Source organism: Erpetoichthys calabaricus, chromosome 10, assembly GCF_900747795.2.
Source record: "Erpetoichthys calabaricus chromosome 10, fErpCal1.3, whole genome shotgun sequence".
Classification (NCBI taxonomy): Eukaryota; Metazoa; Chordata; class Cladistia; order Polypteriformes; family Polypteridae; genus Erpetoichthys; species Erpetoichthys calabaricus.
In genome coordinates this window covers 149,683,464-149,703,677 of record NC_041403.2, presented here as the reverse complement: position 1 = coordinate 149,703,677, position 20,214 = coordinate 149,683,464, and the positions used below count along the sequence as shown (strand labels likewise).

Below are 20,214 nucleotides of genomic sequence, written 5' to 3'. Positions count from 1 at the left end.
TGACCAGCAGGGGACCGATCAGGTGATGCCGGTACCTCACATCCATTTTCGATCACTTGTATCAAAAATCGGAGTTCAACAAGTCAGAGTTCAATTCAGCGCTAATATGCAAAATGTCGTCTACGGAGTATTGTATTTTCTGCACTCGTTTCGATCTATCGTCAGATGTCGATGTCCTTTTTACCGTAGTTTGCTCCTTGCCACTCACACGAGTGTAGGGAATCTCGGACAACCCAATGAAGCTAACTTTACTTCTAGCGAAGAGAGTCCAACTAAAACATAACAGCAGGTTTTGTCACCGTTTACTATTGATTACCACCGTCAACCCCTCCTTTCGACAAAAGTCGACATCCACACTGAAAGAGTTAAAGAGAAAAAAAAGAAAAAACAACAACAAGCACAAGAGGTGCGCAGCAATGCAGTGAAGTGTAATCATAAAGGACAACTAGCCGTGTTTCACAGATTTCCTTGGCAAATGTTCAAAATATCAGTGGGTCTCGGATACAGTGAAAGAGAGCGAAAAGTTAGGATACTAACTAATACAATGCGTTGTCACACCCGCCACGTGACAAACCAACTCAGGACCCCAGGTTAGGACCCGAGTGCAGCCATGCAACGGGTGACACCTCAGCACCACACTAGTTCAGATGGAGTGGTACAGGGTGAGGTTTTTTTATGGTGGCTGGAGTGCCAATTCTGCCACCACACCCCAGGTTTTTCCCTGCAGGTTGGAGGGCCTACATGCAGGGCTGGATGCAGATTAACGTCATACCGAGGAAGGAGCAATTGCAGGTTAAGGGCCTTGCTCACGGGCCCAATGGAGTGGAATCACTTCTGGCGTTTACGGGATTCGAACCAGCAACCTTCCGATTGCCAGTGCGGATCATTAGCCTCAGAGTGTTCACTCCGTCACAGTTCCAGTGCCACTGGCTAATCGGAGGTATAAGTATTATGTATTTGTGTACTTTTCTGTATACAATCTTTAGATTTTTTTTAAACCAGGGTCTGATATTAGTTCACTTGAGTTGCTCACTGTTCATGCTACTGTACATACAGTCCTTGGTGGTGTAGTGAAAAGAGATGGCAGCAGAACTCCATATTAAAGTGATACTTGGTAATGTTACAATGGGGAATTGAAGTTGATTCATTCAAAGATAAAAACTGCTAAAAGGATCTCGATTCTCTATTAGCATCGAAGCCTAATAATGGTACTGTCTTAGTATACGGTGGGTTTAAATAAATGTCTACCGACAAAGACAATCAAAGACACCAATTACTATTACTCACTCAAAAAGCACCGTCCTGTTCTCTTCTGATCACATTCTGCATCTCCATCAGCTATGAAATACTTTTGCTTCATTCTCTTCAATCGTGGCTTGGCTCCATCGGTTAGTTTGCGATTTTCTTATTTTTTTTATTAAACTGGTTGGTATTGCAAACTTAATGACAACATGCTGGTGTTTTTTTGTTTGTTTTTTTCCCCAAAAATGCAACGGTATGCACAGATTAAACAAAAAAATGTGTTCTAATCAGTTTCCCTCAGATTTATTGTCACATGTGACACACACATGGTTTGCCGAAGTGATCGATATGCCACTCCATATTTCGTCCCCATTTCAAACTGCGCTTTCACTCCTTCCTCCTGTTCTTCAAATCACACAGAAGGTGGAAAAAAAAAAAAACCCTGTCTCTAAATGTTGTCTGTGTGTCGTCAACGAAGTTCAAAGGGTAAAACTGGGTTCCAAGGCCATAAAAGTCGAGAAACACTGCTCTAAGTTAAAACACTGGAATCCAGCGAGACAAGGAAATTGTTATCCCAATGTGGTTGAGGGGAAAAAAAAAATTGATAAAAAATTAAAAACGGCAGTTCCTTCCTTTCAAGATACGCCACATTTGCCGATACTCTTACTGAAACTTTGTGAAAAAATCATCTGGCGCGCTGAAATGGTTGATGGGAATTGTAGTCCACACTTCGGCATTTGCATTAAATTGCAGATAAAATGGGGATTTAAATTTATATTAAATACTCTTCTGATTGGATCAGTCGCACAAAATCGACTATGCCTGAAGCCACAGTGCCTGACAAGCACTTGCTAAATGCCTTTTCTTTGTGCTTCACCAAACTTCTCTCATTTCACTTTGCTTCTGCAGATGGCCACCATTTGCATAAACTGGCACACTCCATTTATGCTAGCAACTGTTAACAGAACCTTGGCGAAACGGGGAACGAGTGCGTTAGAATGTCCCACTCACTAACAACAAATATCAACAAATAAAAAAAACACGTTGGCTAATTTTGTTTTTCTCTGCAACGTCATCAAATTTCGGGCAAATCTTTCAAGGTATTATAATCTGTGTCACGTCTCTGTGTGTGCGACTAAGAAAGAAGCTGCACTCTCAACAATTCAAGCCAGGGAGATGAATACCTGCAAATGAATTCACCAAAGTTTTCACAAACATTTTGACAGTTTATGACTATACATATATATCTATACATACAATCCAACGTCTGCCTGTCTGCTTTTCACAAGAGAACTACTTAACGGATTTAGATCTGGTTTTTCCTTCTATAATTTGCTTGAACATTCCAGCTGATTTTGCAACTTCTCTCATCGTGCCAAGTATCATAGTTCGCTTGCGGTACCAACTGATTTGCACAAATCTGAGACAGACCCAGCGGGCCGAGGGGCAGAGCCCTCCTTATTCTTGCGTCAGCCTCGAGGTGTGTACCTTACACCTGCTTAGCGAACGAGAGAACTACTTAATGGGTTTAGATCGGGTTTTTCCTTCTATAATTTGCTTGAACATTCCAGTTGATTTTGCGACTTCTCTCATAGCGCTAAGTATCATAGTTCGCTTGTGGTACCAATTGATTTGCGCAAATCTGAGAGACCCCCAGCGGGCCAAGGCCCTCATCACTTACGTTCCTATAATTTGCTTGAACATTCCAGTTGATTTTGTGACTTCTCTCATTGCGCTATGAATTATAGTTCACTTGCAGGAGCGATATATTCGCGCTAATCTGAGACAGAGGCTGCGTGCCGAGGGAAGGGGGAAGCGTGATGTCAGGAGTAGGGAGCCAGGCAGGGCCCTCATTACTTACGCACCAGCCTCCGTTCAAGTCGCTGTACCTCTGCGTGTTGGAGTGTACCTTGCCTCCGCTTAGCTAGCGATACTCGTTTGTTTATTGATTTTTAAAGTTGTCCTGTTTCACTAATACGCGGGCGGAGCCGTGAGGGACGGCTAATCAATCATAATCAATAAAACTTTGTAACAGAAAAAGGAAGTTTTAGGTTAAACATTTGAGATGTTGTTGTTGTCATTATGAATGAGCCGCTGGGAATCGCACTACACGGTTGATGGTGGACATACACCCTCCGACTACCCGCAACTCACTGTTATTCCTTTTTTTGAAGATTACATAAATAAAGGCTATGAGTGAAAAATACTAGAAAAAGTCACGTAGTGTGACAGTCGAATTAGGCGGACTAGAGACACTAACCTGATCCAATAAGGGAATGTGCCTGAATGGGTCCTGCTAAGAGCCGCTGGCTGGTCCTCACCTGTGGTACCCCTTTAAAGTGGTAATGGATCATCCAAAGCTGCCACATTAGATGACAGCTCCCCGATCATTGAAATCCCTAAATGACTGAATGCATGGTTGGGTCGAGATTCGAGCGCACTAAACTGTTTGGAATCATTACCAGCATTCTAGTTGACGTACAACAGTACAGCCAGAAGATATCAAAAGGGTCCACAAGGAGTTTCAGGCAATGAAAATGAAGCTTCAGGTTATCAAATATGTGTGTTTTAAGAATACAGTAGCGCCCAGCAAGATCAATTTAATTACTCACTGGCAGTGGGAAAGATAAAAAGGACTATTTCAAACAAAAAAAACTGGAAGCAAACAAATGAATGGCAGTATTTCAGCTTCCAGCAAATCAGCTTGGAATATCATTGGTTTAAAGAGCCGCAACTTTTGTGCAATAGACAAGCATCAAGCATTACCAGACGACACAAGTCACCCCATCCTGTGACTCATTCGCATTTCACAATGACTCGGTAATAACCAATGACATCACATAACCAAAACAAAAAAAAAAAGAGGACCAAGGATTAAACGCCAGCGAGGACTGCCCAAACCCGTACTCTAGGAGTTAGCCAGCATTCATGAAAGAGCCATCTGTCACCCTGCATTCCATTCAATCTGGATTCTTAACCTAGGATCACACCTTTGTATTTAAAAAAAAAAAAAAAACCACAACAGAACGACTACTCACTTCCCGTCTGTTAAAATGCCCACCGCGTCAACTTGCCTTCTGACGCAATCCACCCGCCGCCACCACCACCTCAAGTTACATTACAGACATCCTAAACCGAAAGCTCACACCTCTTACTATTTGCAAATCTCTAAATATGCTGCAAGCTGGGACAGAAGCCTCTCGCCAAGGATAAAACTCCACAAGTGAAGTGAAACTTTGGACTGCTTCCTCATTCTTTGAACAGTACGGCGTCTCCTGTACTTTTCATTTGCTCTGCAGAGTGCACAACATTAAGATGATCTCCGACAGCAAACAAACAGAGTAACACGAAGCACAAACAAGCAACACCTTTATTTTTATTGATAAGGAGGCAAAAAGGGTGGGTCACATCTTAAAATTTGACTTCAGTGGAGATCTGCACACCAACCATTATGGGGGCTTTAAATGAAGTATCAACCAAATATTGATCTTTCAGAAGTGAACAATTTCTATAAAATTGGGTAAACCTTCCACCCTGTAAATCACCGGGCATGAGGTCTAATTCTACATGTGTAATGTCACGACAAACCCCTAGAAAATAATACAATCAAAACAACAGTAACACTTTAAATACCTTAGAGAGCAAGCACTCGTTAGAAGGTACTTTACGAAACAGCAGAAACCAAATATGTAGGCTGCACTAGTACAAAGTGCATAAAATAATTCATATATAAAAGAAATTACTTTCAGGACAGGTACGTCATTAAGTCCATTACTTGTTAACGAAAACAGTCCGCTCCTCAAAATGACCAATCACGTGGCTCCAAGTCAAAACGCACATTACACAGCAAAGCGACACAATCCATAGGTCTGGTTGTTGATTGGTCGATTATGAGGATGGCCAAAGATGTGCGATCTAAGGGGCTTTATCTGTCGTGCGATTGCTGATACTAGCATTTCTGAAACAGTTGCCTCCCTCAGATTTTCACTCTTGACTGTCTTAGAACACTCTGGATGAGAACAGGCCATTCAGCCCAACAAAGCTCGCCAATCCTAGCCACTTAATCCTTCTAACAAAAACATAAAGTAGAGTTTGGAAAGACCCTGAAGTCCTACTGTCTACCACGCTACTTGGTAATTTACTCAATGTATTCGTGGTTCTCTATGTGTGAAGAAAAAAAACTTCCTAATGTTTGTGTGAAATTTGCAATTCAAGTTTCCAACTGTGCCCCCGTATTCTTGATGAACTCATTTTAAAGTCACAGTCTCGATCCACTGGTCTAATTCCCTTCTTAGTTTTAAACACTTCAGTCAGGTCTCCTCTTAAATTTTCTTTTGCTTAAACTATAAAGGTTCAGTTCCTTTAATCTTTCTTCATCACTCCTCGCCTGTATCCCCTGAATCAGCCTAGTCGCTCTTCTCTGGACATTTTCTAGTGCTGTTATGTCTTTTTTGTAGCCTGGAGACCAAAACTGCACCCAGTACTCCAGATGAGGCCTCACCAGCGTGTTATAAAGCTTGAGCAGAACCTCCTGTGACTTGTACTCCACACATCAAGGCGCTATATAACCTGACATTCTGTTAGCCTTCTTAATGGCCTCTGAACACTGTCGGGAAGTTGACAGCATAGAGTCCACTACGACTCCTAACTCCCTTTTAATAAGGTGGACTCTTGAGTTTCAGACCTCCCATTGTGCATTCAAACCTTACATTTTTACTTCATATGTGTAATACTTTACTTTTACTGACATTAAATTTTGTATGTGACAAATCTGCCCAAGCCTGTATGCTGCCCAAGTCCCTCTATGATGATCCATATTACTAACCGAGAATAAACTGGATATGGACGCAGGTACACGGCGATGGGACCATGAGACGTACTGCGCAGGCGCCTACAGCACGCGTCTCATAAACCGCAAGCGAAGTTTTATCCACCGCGAACGAAGGAGTCACGGCCCAAAAACGAAAGAGCTCAACTAACATGAATGAGAAATGAAGCAACAACGCGCCCATAGGTAACGACTAACGACACAGCCACACAAAAAAAGAGGATTCTGCTCTGCACCCCAGAGTCAAACGGAAGAGGCTACGGAGGCCCCACAGGTCCACAAAGATAGTACGGAAGGCGCGGGAAAGTACGAAAGGCGCAGTTGCCTACAACGCGCTTCTGAATAGGACATGAAGCAACAACGCGCCCATAGCTCTGCACTGCACCCCAGAGTCACATGTAAGACACTACGGCGTCCGCAAAGGTCCACAACAATAGTACGTAAGGCGCAAGGAATTACGAAAGGCCCAGGTGCCTACAACGCGCTTCTGAACTAAACGTCCACACTACACAGCATGGTCCGGGTAATGAGAATAAACAAACTCCGTATTAAACGTACGGCATCCTCACACGTCCAAACCATATAGCATATGTGAATCACTTTACAGTGATGCATTTTTAACGGTACAACCACAGAAAACGCTCCGTATTAACAGTATGTGCAATTATCCATATTACTAACGGTAGACAACGGGTAGACAACGGATAACTAATGGAGTCATGGTCACGGCTACAAAACGATCCAGCTCAACTAACGGAGCTACAAAAGCGAGCCCGCATGGATAAAAACAATAGACGTGGGCGCCTACAACGCGCGTCAGAAACTGCGGAAGCAAAGCAGGCACGGGTTCAAAATGAAAGACCACAACTGACGGAGATACACACACGAGCCCGCCTGGATATAATCAATGAACGCAGGCGCCTACAGCGCGAGTCTGAAATGCCGCAAGCAAAGCAGGCACATATCGCATACATTCATCAATGTATTTCGGGTTACCCAACACCGGGGGTAGGCGAGCGAAGCGAGCAGTGGGCGGAGCCCCCTTGTTCAATAGATACCAGATTACCTGACAATCCACCTATCTTGGTATCATCTGCAAACTTAACCAGCTTGTTACTTATATTCCATATTTTATATAAATATAAAAAAAGATAGAAGCGGCCCTAGCACTGATCCCTGCTGGACACCACTCTGAACATCACCATATTCTGATAAGGTCCCTCGCACCATCACCCTCTGTTTCCTGTGTCTGAGCCAATTCTGCACTCATCTACAAACATCACCCTGAACTCCCACTTCTTTTAGTTTGATGCCCAACCTCTCATGTGGCACCTTATGAAAAGATTTCTACAAGTCCAGATAAATCATATCATAAGCTCCACTCTGATCGTATCCTTTTCTTTCTTCTTCATAGACTTCCACCCTGTTAGTAAAACATGACCTCTCTCTTCCGAGCCCGTGCCGACTGTTCAGTAAAACTCCTGTGCTTGCCATGCATTGCTCAATCTTATCCTCAATTCCTTCCATTCATTTTCCTGTTATGCATGTTAATCTTTTTATATAACGGGATAATATTTTCCATTTTCCAGTCCTTCGCAATCTCCCCGGTGCGGAGCAACTTCCAACAAATGTGTGTCAAGGGTTCATATCTGTACTCGCTGGCCTCCTTTAGAGGGTATATATCATCTGGTCCTGGGGCCTCATGTACAAATGGTGCGTACGCACAAAAATGTTGCGTAAGCCCGTTTCCATACTCAAATCACGATGTATAAAACCAAACTTGGCATAAAGTCACGCACATTTTTATGGTAGCTAAATGCTTGGCGTACGCAAGTTCTCCGCTCGGTTTTGCAAACTGGCGGCACCCAGTGTCAAAGCAGTGCTTTTGTTCAAGTGTGGTTTCCCTTTCTTTTTTAGATGCACATCTCTGATGCGGCTTTATAAATACACTGAAATTAATCGGATATTGTTTATTAGTTTAATGCATCGGATTGTAATTAACCTGTAATAAAATAATGGTCCACAGAATGGACAAACTATTCCAAATACCATAACTGCTTTAGCGTTGTTATTCTCACTGCACCTTCTTCTTCTTTCAGCTGCTCCTGTTGGGGGTTGCCACAGCGGATCATCTTTTTCTATATTACTCTCACTGCACCACTCTGAGTATCTATATCACTGCATCTGAGTGTGAATCACAGATCTACAGCAGCTGATCTGAAAGAGAATTATCGGTATACAGCATCTAGCACATGCTGCCTCAGCCATGCTGTTTATTGAACTGCTCTCACACGGCAAACGCTTCAGAGCCTTTCCTGTACAGACCTCGCGGTTCAGAAACAGTTTCATCCCAAGAACTATAAACACACTTAATCAGTCCATCAAGTGCTCCTTGTAGAACTGTCTGTACTTATAAGTACAATCACCTCACTGTAAACTTGCGATAGTTATAATATTGCACAACCTGAGCCACTTTATAAAGAGCGTATTTACATATGATTACGATATCATTTTTAAGATGAAATGCAGCAAAATATGTTTATTATAAAGATAAAACTAACTTCATTTAAATAATCTATTATTGTTAATAATTAAACATGTGAGGACACAGTGCCGCAGCGCCAGTGAGGAGCTGGCACCCGTTCACGGATTGTTCCTGCCTCGCACTGTATTCTTGCTGGTGCGACACCGTGTTCCCATATTTAATAACATGCTTTAACTCCTATCATCATGAAAATGATATCAAGTATACATCTCAGTATTTTAATTGTTCAGAGAGCCGAAATATCACGAATGTAATTGATTCTGTGTCCTGTCGGAGGAAGAGAAAGCCCATTTAAGAAGCAGGTAGTGATTCACACACACAGAGCACATAGAAGAACAAATACAAAACAAAGCATTTAACGTGCTACTTTAGTTACGATGGGATTTGAGAAACTAGTAAATTAAACGATTTTAAGATGAAGTTTATGATGTTCTACTTTAATGACAAAATAAAATACATGATTGAAGTGGACATTTCGTGCTTTTTTCCCCACTGTGTGCCTATTTTTTTTTCTCTGTACCCTAATAAGCTTTCATATGACACTCAGACGGTGGGCTACGACTTGCCTTTTCACGGCGACTTTGATATCTGAAAACTTGTGCGACTATGTGAACTTGAGCTTTCGAGTTTCTCCAACATTCTGTCACTCAACCAACTTCCTTTTGTTGATCATACCACTGTTTAAACCAACAGATAGTCCTTTTTTTCCCTTGCCTCCACTTGGTATTCGCTAAAATTCTTCTATTCCCCCCCCCCCCCCCCCCCGTGCTTTTGCCAGTCTTTTCAAAGAAGGCTGAGCTTAAGGGCTATTTATATTGATTTGCATATTCAAAGAGGCGTAATTCTGAGAGGAGTTGGGGCGGGACAGCAGGCGCGTGCACGTGCGTTACTTTTCACTCTGACCGGGGATTTATGTAGTGGAAGAACGTCAAAGTTGGCGTTCGAACAGATTTATGCATCTGGATTTTTTTGTGCGTACGAACATTTCCGCTTTTGTCCGTACGCCATGTTATAGTGTGAATTCTACGCACAGCATTATACATGAGGCCCCTGGTGATTTGTTGGTTTGATTTCAGGGTTTCTCAAGCTTTATGGCCCCAGGCTGGAGTTAAAGTATTTTATGTTCACTGACACCCCTCAGACAGCAAATGAAATACTGGTTGGAGTCCCCAGTAATGAAACTGGTGAGAACAGAATAATGGTTACTTACATTAACTAACTATTAGGGGAGGTTGGAGTACGCATCTAAAACAGGCCAGACCGTCTACAACTGCACATGCTGCTACAATGCACAAGGATATTTAAGCAACTGATAAAATTTTATCTACGATTTCAGGCACTTTGTCACACAACAGTTATCGAGGTACAAGTTGATGTTATTATTCTACACATTGTTAAAATGAATTATACTTTATTATTATTTTTTTTTAATCATGACACCATTTTGAAGGTCCCATTACCACAACACAACCCCTAGCTATGAGTGGGGCACCGTCCAGGAAATCACGACGAGCGACGTCAGCAGCACAACGCTTTCTAGTCCACCACCACAGATCCACTAGCATCCAAGATTGTGGATATTCAGAGAGCTTTAGGTTGTGCGATTAACTTCTGGCTTTGAAAACCTTTGCTGCTCCTTTTGAATCCCACTATTGCTTCTGAGATCTTAGCATTATCAGTTGCTATGGCAACAACCCAAAATGCTCTGGGGATGACACATGACACCATTCAAGCAACAGTAAAAAGAAAGACGGGCACACACACTTCTGGGGTATCCGAGATTGTGATAAAAGCAGTGACGGCGTACAATTCAAGGGACAAAAACCTCTCCCAGTTCACAAACTTCTTGAACTTCACGACAGATCACTTAGACTCAGGTGACGACATTGGCCTGACTTTTTTGACTCCGTCTTGACTTCTGATCCTTTTCAATTAAAATAAACTCTCATCACTCCTTCAGAGTCAGTACAGCCTTTCTGTTCTGAGACCACCATTGCTGTTCTCCATTGTTTTCCCTCAGATCTGATGGCACCCTGCTCGGTTTGTATCCATCGCACTAATGGATCACCAGCTCTCACACACAGAGGAGCCACCACTACAAAATCAGTTTGAGCACGACGGCTGAATGACACATTACATGACACCGTTACCGTCCATGACTAGCTAAGTTGAGGACGGCTACAACTGAAAATTACTGTATTTTACAAGCCATACAGACTGACGTGGATTTAAATCAGCACCACCGTTTTCAAGATGATTGGGTCAGAGAGGAAGCAGCAGCACTTTGAATCTCAAGCTGGAGATAACACCCCTGAAAAATCATTTCTGCTGAACTTAAAGCTAAATCATTATGGAGACAAGCAAAATGTTTCAAACAACCAGCATGCTTTTCACCTCAGTGGTTATTAATAACCTAAACATTACCATGTTTGTATAATAAACCTGCAGCTCTCATGTGGCTCGTCGCTGCATGCAGCAGGGTCTGCCGCGCCTTTCCCGGGGATCGAGCGCATGTGTCCCAATATGGCAAAGTAGTCTTCTCAAGGTTTACTCTTTAGATGTGAATATTATACAAAACATGCTACAGTGTGTCTGGCGTCACGGGAGACTAAAGCCGACGCAGTGTGTGGTCATTCACCTGCAGTTATGGTGTAGGTGTGAACACACACACACACACACACACACACACGCACACACACACACGCACACACACACACACAGGCTCCTCCTCACTAGCACCCATTCTTACACAACGTGGCCGGCTCCTTCAATGTGACTCTCAGTGTGCACCCTGGGGCCCTTGTCACAAAGGGTCCTTTGTACATGTCAGACAGGGGGGGGAACATAGTCTCATCACAAGAAAAGCCCACCAGGATCTCACTCGCAACAATCCGCTATCCAGCATACACGCTGCTAGGGCTGGATGATATGGCCAGAGAATAAAATCTCAAGATATTTTTCACACCTACACCCAATTTATGATTTTGAATCATTTTTAACTCAAAAAATAGCAATTCTTTAACAATAAAAAACAAACAAAAGGTTTCAGAATCTCACATATATATATTTTTTTTTTGTTAAAAAAAACAAAGAGCCACGTAGAGGAAGTGGCTTTTAGAACTGGAACTGTTCCCTGAATGGTGCTCAGTGGCTGCTCATAGCTGTTAGCAAACAAAGGGCAAAATACGAAATTTTCCCCCATCTGCTTAAATAAAAGGATAAGTATCTGCGTGTTCGAGTGATTTCTGTATCTGTCATTTCAACAGATGGTGCGTCACAAACATTAATACTGCTGTTACAAATTCCACCCCAAATAACAGATATATGCATTGCATTCCAACAGATGGCATACTAACAGTTGTAGCAATAAAATGCCCTGCAATTGCCAATCCAACAGACAGCATGTTACAAACATTAATACTGCTATTACAAATCCCAACCCAAATAACAGATATATGCATTGTATTTGCATTCCAACAGATGGTGTATCAAAACATTTGAAGCAACAAAATGCTATTCGTTTGTTATTTCAACAAATTCCACATCACAAGCAACAACATTACTTTTATGAATATTAAAGCAAAACACATGACAGATAGATAGATAGATAGATAGATAGATAGATAGATAGATAGATAGATAGATAGATAGATAGATAGGATAGATACGTTATTAATCACAGGGGGAAATTCACATACTCCAGCAGCAAAAAATATTAAAGAGTAATAAAAAAAAAAAAAAAAAAAAAAAAAATGCAGGTAAAAAAAACAGACAACTTGAATAATGTTACTATTTGTCATTCCAACAGATGAAAACATTTGTAGTAATAAAATGCATTACATCTGCCATTTCAACAGATGGCACATCATAAACATTAATACTGCTTTTACAAATCCCATATGGACAAAACAGACATGTGCATTGCATATATCATTCCAACAGATGGTGCATTAAAACATTTGAAGTAATAAAATACATCACATTTACCATTTTAACAGATGGCACAAAGATTAATACTGCTTTTACAAATCCCATAGTGACTTAATAAACATTGTGTTTGTACATTCCAACAGATGGTGCATTAACCCATTTATGCCTCGTGTTCCATTATTGGAACGACATTCACGCTGGAGTAACATATGTTATGTATAATGTAAGAAGTGGATTTGCCTAGTGTTCCAATTTTGCAATGCCACATAACAATGGAATGTACTAAAAAATTTTTCTCTTCAAATTCTTGTTCCTTATATTTTTCTACGCAACATATGTGAATTTCATGCACAAATTCAAAAATTTCAACCTTCTGCATAAATGGGTTAAAACATTTGAAGTGATAAAATGCTTTGCATTTGTTATTTCAACAAATGTCGCATCACAAGCAACAACATTACTTTTAGGAACATTATACCAAAACACACAGACACATGAGTAGCATTTGTCATTCCAACAGACGGCACATCAAACATCTATATATATAAAATCCCTATGTGCGTCCAGGTGTCCGTGTGTGGGTGTCTTCTGGTGAAGTACGCATGCGCGGGGCACGGTGCGATGCACGATATTACTGTCAGAGAAAGTTACAGGCGTTTTACGGAAATACAAACCAGTATTACTGCGAGAGGAAATTAAAAGGTACACAATACAGTGACGCATATTACAGCCACATACAAGCCAGTATTACTGTCAGAGGAGATTAAAGGCATATTACCGACGCGCACGCCTGTATTACCGCCAGAGAAAATTAAAGGTATATTACGGACGTACAAGCCAGCGGACGTACAAGACGGTATCCTTCAATAAAGGTGCGCACAAAAAGGCGAGCCTCAAAAGGACGACCTCAATTGGGCGCACCGAATAAAGGCGCGCGTAAATAAAGATCTGCACCTGTTGCTCTTCACATATTCCAGAGCCATTTGAACTAAATTATCTACACGCCCTTATTGAATAGAGCCGTACAAGACAGTATTACTGTCACAGAAAATTAAAGACACACAATACACGGCGGCAGCCCACGAAGAACGGTCAGCTCAGCAAGTAAACATCAACAAAAGAAAGGCTGAAAGAAAGAAAAATACGACCAACAAAAAGAATGAGGTCAAAGTCCCTTGCCATTTAATATAGACTGTTCCTACTAATGTTTATGCACTACTGTTCTAGCGCCCGTTATTGTAACGGGCTAAATGACTAGTCTGTAATAAAATGCATTGTGTGTATCACTCTAACAGATGGCATATCACAAACATTTATAGTAATTCATTTAACTTTACACATGTCTGTGATACGCCATCTGTTGCAATGAGAAATGCAATGCATTTTATTCCTACATGCATTACAAAATAAATTCCAACAGATGGTGCACTGCAAATGTTAATGTGGAAGTCTAAGTTGATTTTTTAGATTTCAGCCTGTCTTAGATGGGTAGCACAGCTAGCTAGAACAGTAAAGTGTAAAGATCAAATAAATAACAAGTACCTTGTGAAAAAGAAAATGTGCTGTATCCCTGAAGAAAGACCAAAATGTCTAACTGGAAAATAAAACTAAGGTAATTTTAATGTCTTTTCATTTTGTTCCCCACCCCATAGAATACGAGTACATCTACTGCCTCAGGCCTGTCCTGGGGCATGATACAATGCTGCCCTACCCTCACATTCACTGACGAGGCACAGAGTGGCATTTCTTGGCCACATTACTGAGCTTTAGGACATCTGCTTCCACCACCAAAGTGGACTGGTGTCTGCGTCTGACAAAGTGACGCCACTGTTCTTACGTAATTAATTGCAGAATTACGATATTTGACGGTTCCTCTAGGGCGCCTCTTTCTCTTGCACGATTCGACTCAAAAACTAATCAGCGCATTGTCATCTCATGACAGGCTTAAATTTCAAGCTTGGTATTTTTTCCATCGAACCGTTTTAGCTCCTCAAGAAACTGTGACACACAGACAGACATCATCGAGATATCAAGGTTTTCGGTATCTGGAGATCCAACGAGATCCATTGAAAACCGGAGAATTAAATTTTTGCCAAATCTAAAGTTTCCACTCCTCGCTCATAGACGATAGGTTATGGTGGGGGAGGGCACAAAGGAAAAAAAGGGGTGGAGACTGCAATTCCACTCACCACAGCTGTTAACCCCTTCATACAACAACACCAGCTCTGCCATTGAAGGGCGCTATTGGCTGTCAAAACAAAATGGGAGGAGCATGATTGTGCTGGATAAATGTGACGTAGGCAGCAATATTTTAGATGCGACACGCACACAAATTAGAAGACTCGTAATGGGAGTTCGGCTTGAGACACACAAAACACCAATGAAGGGTCCCCTTTCTGGCGTTTCATTTTATTCAGCCCCAAAACACACGGTTACATATCACCTGTTTTTTTTGTTTTTTTTTGCAGTGACATTGGCCTTTCAAAAAAGGTTTAAGGGAAGTTGGTTAGCCACACTATCAGATAAAAGTTGACTTCCCACAGATGTAACGTTCTACTCCTCAATTTCTTTGTTACGTTCATCACAATACACAATCGAACCAAAAAAGGGAAGGTGAAGGTGACCGCATATAAACTTCTGGAATTTTGTCTACATCACTCCTTGTACTTGATCTATGGCGGACATATTCAATTTGATTCAACTTAATTGTCATCGAACACAGCACAAGTATCCGGACGATGAAAATGTCGGTTTACATCTAACCAGAAATGCAAATAATCAGATCGATATAAATATACAGAACAGTGAGGCCTAAGAATACACAGAGGGATTAGTGAGAGCTAAAATACAAGATGGACAGACAGTGTATGCAGTGGTGCGGCCCGCTGTACCAGTACTGATCAAGTACCGTAACACCACATTTTACAAAAACAGTACCATACCAGCATTATCCATCCATCCATCCATTTTCCAACCCGCTGGATCCAAACACAGGGTCACGGAGGTCTGCTGGAGCCAATCCCAGCCAACACAGGGCACAAGGCAGGAAACAATCTTGGGCAGGGTGCCAACCCACCGCAGTACCAGCATTATGCTAATTGCAATACTGGAAGTAAATGGTTTCACGTTGGCACCTCAGGCTCGGAAAACCACCCTAAATCAACTTCTTTTGGCTGCTCCCGTTAGGGGTCGCCACAGTGGATCATCTTCTTCCATAACTTTCTGTCCTCTGTATCTTGTTCTGTTACCCCCATCACCTGCATGTCCTCTCTCAGCTCATCCATAAACCTTCTCTTAGGCCTTCCTCTTTTCCTCTTACCTGGCAGCTCTATCCTTAGCACCCTTCTCTCATTATACCTAGTATCTCTCCTCTGCACATGTCCAAACCAACACAATCTCGCCTCTCTGACTTTGTCTCCCAACCGTCCAACCTGAGCCGACCCTCTAATGTCCTCATTTTCATCCTCGTCACCCCCAATGTAAATCTTAGTATCTTTAACTCTGCCACCTCCAGCTCTGTCTCCTGCTTTCTGGTCAGTCCCACCGTCTCCAACCCATACAACCGTCCTGTAGACCTTCCCTTTCACTCTTGCCGATACTCGTCTGTCATAAATGACCACACTAAAAGACCACCCTAAAGCAATACTTGTATATTTGCACATCAAAACTCCAATCCTACCCACACTACTTTAAGCAAAAGTGTAAATAAGCAATAGTGCAGCTCCAAAGGGGGGCTTACACACATATTCTAACACGTAACGGTGTGGAGGGGTATATCAGTGCATTGGGACTGCAAGTGGGGTAGAGGGGGATCTTCCTCCAAGCTCCTCCTCGTTGTGGCGCACTCGATAGTGAAGATGGTATGGCACTTAGACACAGATGCATGTCACCTGTCGGGGGAATGAAGCAGCTGGCAAAGTTACCAGCTATTTGCTTTGGTATCTTTATGGTAGCTCTAGTGAGGCATGAAAACTGGCATTGGTACCAATGTTACTATCGATCCAACACTAGCATACAGCAGTTAATGTACTTATTCTAGTCAAACTGTAAAGTCTACAAACTGTTGAAATAACAAACAGTAACATGCAGACAGACGGAGACGGTGGCATTGACCAGAAAGCAGGAGACAGAGCTGGAGGTGGCAGAGTTAAAGATGTTAAGATATGCATTGGGTGTAACGAGGATGGACAGGATTAGAAATGAGGACAGAGGGTCAGCTCAAGTTGGACGGTTAGGAGACAACTTCAGAGAGGCGAGATTGCGTTGGTTTGGACATGTGCAGAGGAGAGATGCTGGGTATAATGAGAGAAGGGCGCTAGGGATAGAGCTGCCAGGCAAGAGGAAAAGAGGAAGGCCTAAGAGAAGGTTTATGGATGTGGTGAGAGAGGACATGCAGGTGATGGGTGTGACAGAGCAAGATGCAGAGGACAGGAGGATATGGAAGAAGATGATCGGCTGTGGCAACCCCTAACAGGAGCAGCCGAAAAAAGAAGACAGACAACATGACGGAAGACTTGATTGTGTTCGTATTACAAGGACTAAATTGCAGTTACGAGGATGGATAGGATTAGAAATGAGGACATCAGAGGGTCAGCTCAAGTTGGACGGTTGGGAGACAAAGTCAGAGAGGCGAGATTGCGTTGGTTTGGACATGTGCAGAGGAGAGATACTGGGTATACTGGGAGAAGGATGCTAAGGATAGAGCTGCCAGGGAAGAGGAAAAGAGGAACACCTAAAAGGAGGTTTATGGATGTGGTGAGAGAAGACATGCAGCTGATGCGTGTGACAGAACAAGATGCAGAGGACAGAAAGATATGGAAGAAAATGATCGGCTGTAGCAACCACTAACAGGAGCAGCTGAAAAATGAAGACTGACAACATGATGGAAGACTTGATTGCATTCGTATTACAAGGACTAAATTGCAGTTACAAGGATGGACAGGATTAGAAATGAGGACATTAGAGGATCAGCTCAAGTTGGACGGTTGGGAGACAAAGTCAGAGAGGCGAGATTGCGTTGGTTTGGACATGTGCAGAGGAGAGATGCTGGGTATATTGGGAGAAGGATGCTAAGGATAGAGCTGCCAAGGAAGAGGAAGACCTAAAAGGAGGTTTATGGATGTGGTAAGAGAGGACATGCAGCTGATGATGCGTGTAACAGAACAAGATGCAGAAGACAGGAAGATATGGAAGAAGATGATCCGCTGTGGGAACCCCTAATGGGAGCAGCCGAAAGAAGAAGAAGTGTACAGCAGACCCCCCAGTACCCCCGAGTAGTCCAAACATGAGAGACCCGAGGCGTTTAGGGTCCTTGGGCGTACAGTATGACTTTATAGCAAGATGGGAAGGGTGGAGGTGGCCTAGTATTTCGATTTGGAGTTCAGCAGGGTAGAAGCTGCTCCCGAGATGTTCAAAGTGTGCCAGTATATGCATGTGCCCAGTGATGGGGTCTTTAAGTTAAAACCTTTTGAACTTTGACACCCTGGGGCCCATGGGGGGGGGGGGGGGGGGGGGGTCTTAATCCAGTCATACATTGTCCCACTGTCTTCCAGTGCTGGTGACGAATAGCAAGTCATGTCATTTTCCAACCCGCTTAAGTGAGGGGTCTGCTGGAGCCTATCCCAACCAGCACAGGGAGTAAGGTGGATACAAACCCAGGACCGGGCGCCAGTTCATTGCAGGGTGAACACATAAACACAAACACCCACTAGGACCTTAGCGTCGCCAGTTCACCTAACCTGCATGTCTTTGGACTGTGGGAGGAAACACATGCTGACATGCGGAGACCACGCCAACGCCATTGCAGGACCCCGGGCACAAACCCTGGCCTTCTCCCCATGAGGCGGCAGCAGCACTCGCTCTGCCCTGAAGCAGAAACACACAAGTTCCAATACTCACTTCTCTGATGTTTGTCAGCTTCTTGGTCTGCCCTAGGAAACTGCAAATTTTGTACGATGTCTAAAATGGAGCTGGTGGGGCTGGGGGTCCGCTTTGGAGTTTCAATGATATATGTACATTTTATCAGAAAGAGACTGGAGGTTAGAATGGAAGTTGCTGCTACACCATAACCAAAAAAATGGAAATCATTTCAAGCAATGAATTTGATCTTTATATCCAGAGGATATCAAAAAAAAATGAACAGAAACAGCTTAGTCAGAGCAGTGCGGTCTGTGACGAGACTGGCCTCCCACCACCCTGAAAATGACTGGATCAGGGAAAAAAAAATTGTTAATTTTGTTTTGTACAAGCCAAATAATTGTTTGGATTTATTTGATCCCTTATGCCCCAGCTACAAACTCAAATATTCACCGAGCGCTTTTCTTAATACGTTCAAAACAGCAAGGGTTAGGTGGCTTCTCAACTTTAAAATGAAAGCCATAATTAAAGACACCTCAGCGTAGATAAACCCATATTGTATATCGCGTTATAAGAGAGTGCGGGCGAATGGAAAAACTGAGCCTAACGTATAAATTTTTCCTCCTCCGATTTAATATATTTGTGTATAAGCCAAGACAACGGGGACGTCACTCATGCACGGATATTGAATCGACTCGTGCGCTGGACTCGTAAAGGGAATTCATTTAAAAGTGAAGGCGATCGATTAACTAACGGAAATATCCCTGCAAATGAAAAGAGCTCGAGTCATAAGAGTATGTGCGCCTCTCATAATGCTGTGCCACACAATGCCGACCACCAAATCGACAATGCGCTCAGAATGATAGCTTCCATCGCTCATAAAATGCCACGACACTTGGAGCCGTCGGCTCCAGATGCCTTTCTATTAAACCGCGCGGCGATCCCACGACTTGCACGGTCGGCTGGCAGCCCGCTTTCCAAGGAGCGGCTGGAGTATGGAAATGTCAAACGCACGCAAGAGGCGCGGAGCACGGGGCCGCGAACCGAGCGAGTCCAAGAAGTCACCGACTCCAATCACGGCGCCACGCAAACTCGGCAGCGGCGGCGCCTACAGAGGATTAAGGCAATGAACAGCACATACAGACCCCCAGCATGAAGAGCTGGCCAGCGGCCCCCAAGAAGACAAACAAATCAATGCGCCTCTTGTTCTCCGGAGCACTGAGAGACGGCAGATGCGTTAACATTCTCACGGTTTCATTGGAAAGAGTCTGCGCTTACCTTCGATCGTAGACGAGGTCTTCCGAAATGCGTAGACACTTCTCCCCTCGGTGGTCCACTCCAAGGTAACACAAAAGCTTTTCCCGACGCAAAAAAAAAAGATGGAATCAGCACGGAAAAAAGAGAAGCCAACGGTCGCCGTTTATTTTGTTGTGTGTTTTTTTTTCTTACAATCCTCAGGAGTCAGCAGTTCGTTTATTTATAAAAGGTGTCTGCAGATGTCTCCAGTTTAGGGTTCCAAATACAATACGAAGGCAGCTGGGAATGAAACGCAGAGCCCGAGCCCAAGCCGATCCAGCCGGGGCGACGAAGAGCTGGAGGGACACCCTCTCTGCCTCTGCGCAAAGTGCGCTCTTCGGGCCCACATGAAGCACACCAACCTGAAACAGCAGCCCCCTCGATCACGCTTACATGTTTAGAGAATCGGAAGAAGCCAAATAAAGAAGCGGGGGAGTGCGACCGTCACCCTTGCGCAGCGCCACCTCGTGGTAATCATTTTCACGCGCACGGCTTTGGTGTTGGACGGGGCGTTGAA

General features: G+C 43.2%; 1 protein-coding gene across 2 annotated transcripts in view; it reads right to left on the bottom strand.

The window, feature by feature from the left end:
- src (v-src avian sarcoma (Schmidt-Ruppin A-2) viral oncogene homolog) overlaps positions 1–20,167 on the bottom strand; it is a 179,283-nt gene extending 159,116 nt beyond the window's left edge. The window contains exon 1 of one of the 2 annotated variants that reach the window (XM_051932572.1): positions 19,680–20,167. The gene's annotated coding sequence lies outside the window, so the exon portion shown is untranslated. The remainder of the gene's footprint in view (positions 1–19,679) is intronic. The other variant, XM_028812089.2, reaches the window with a different exon arrangement.
- Between the last annotated feature and the right edge of the window lie 47 nt (positions 20,168–20,214).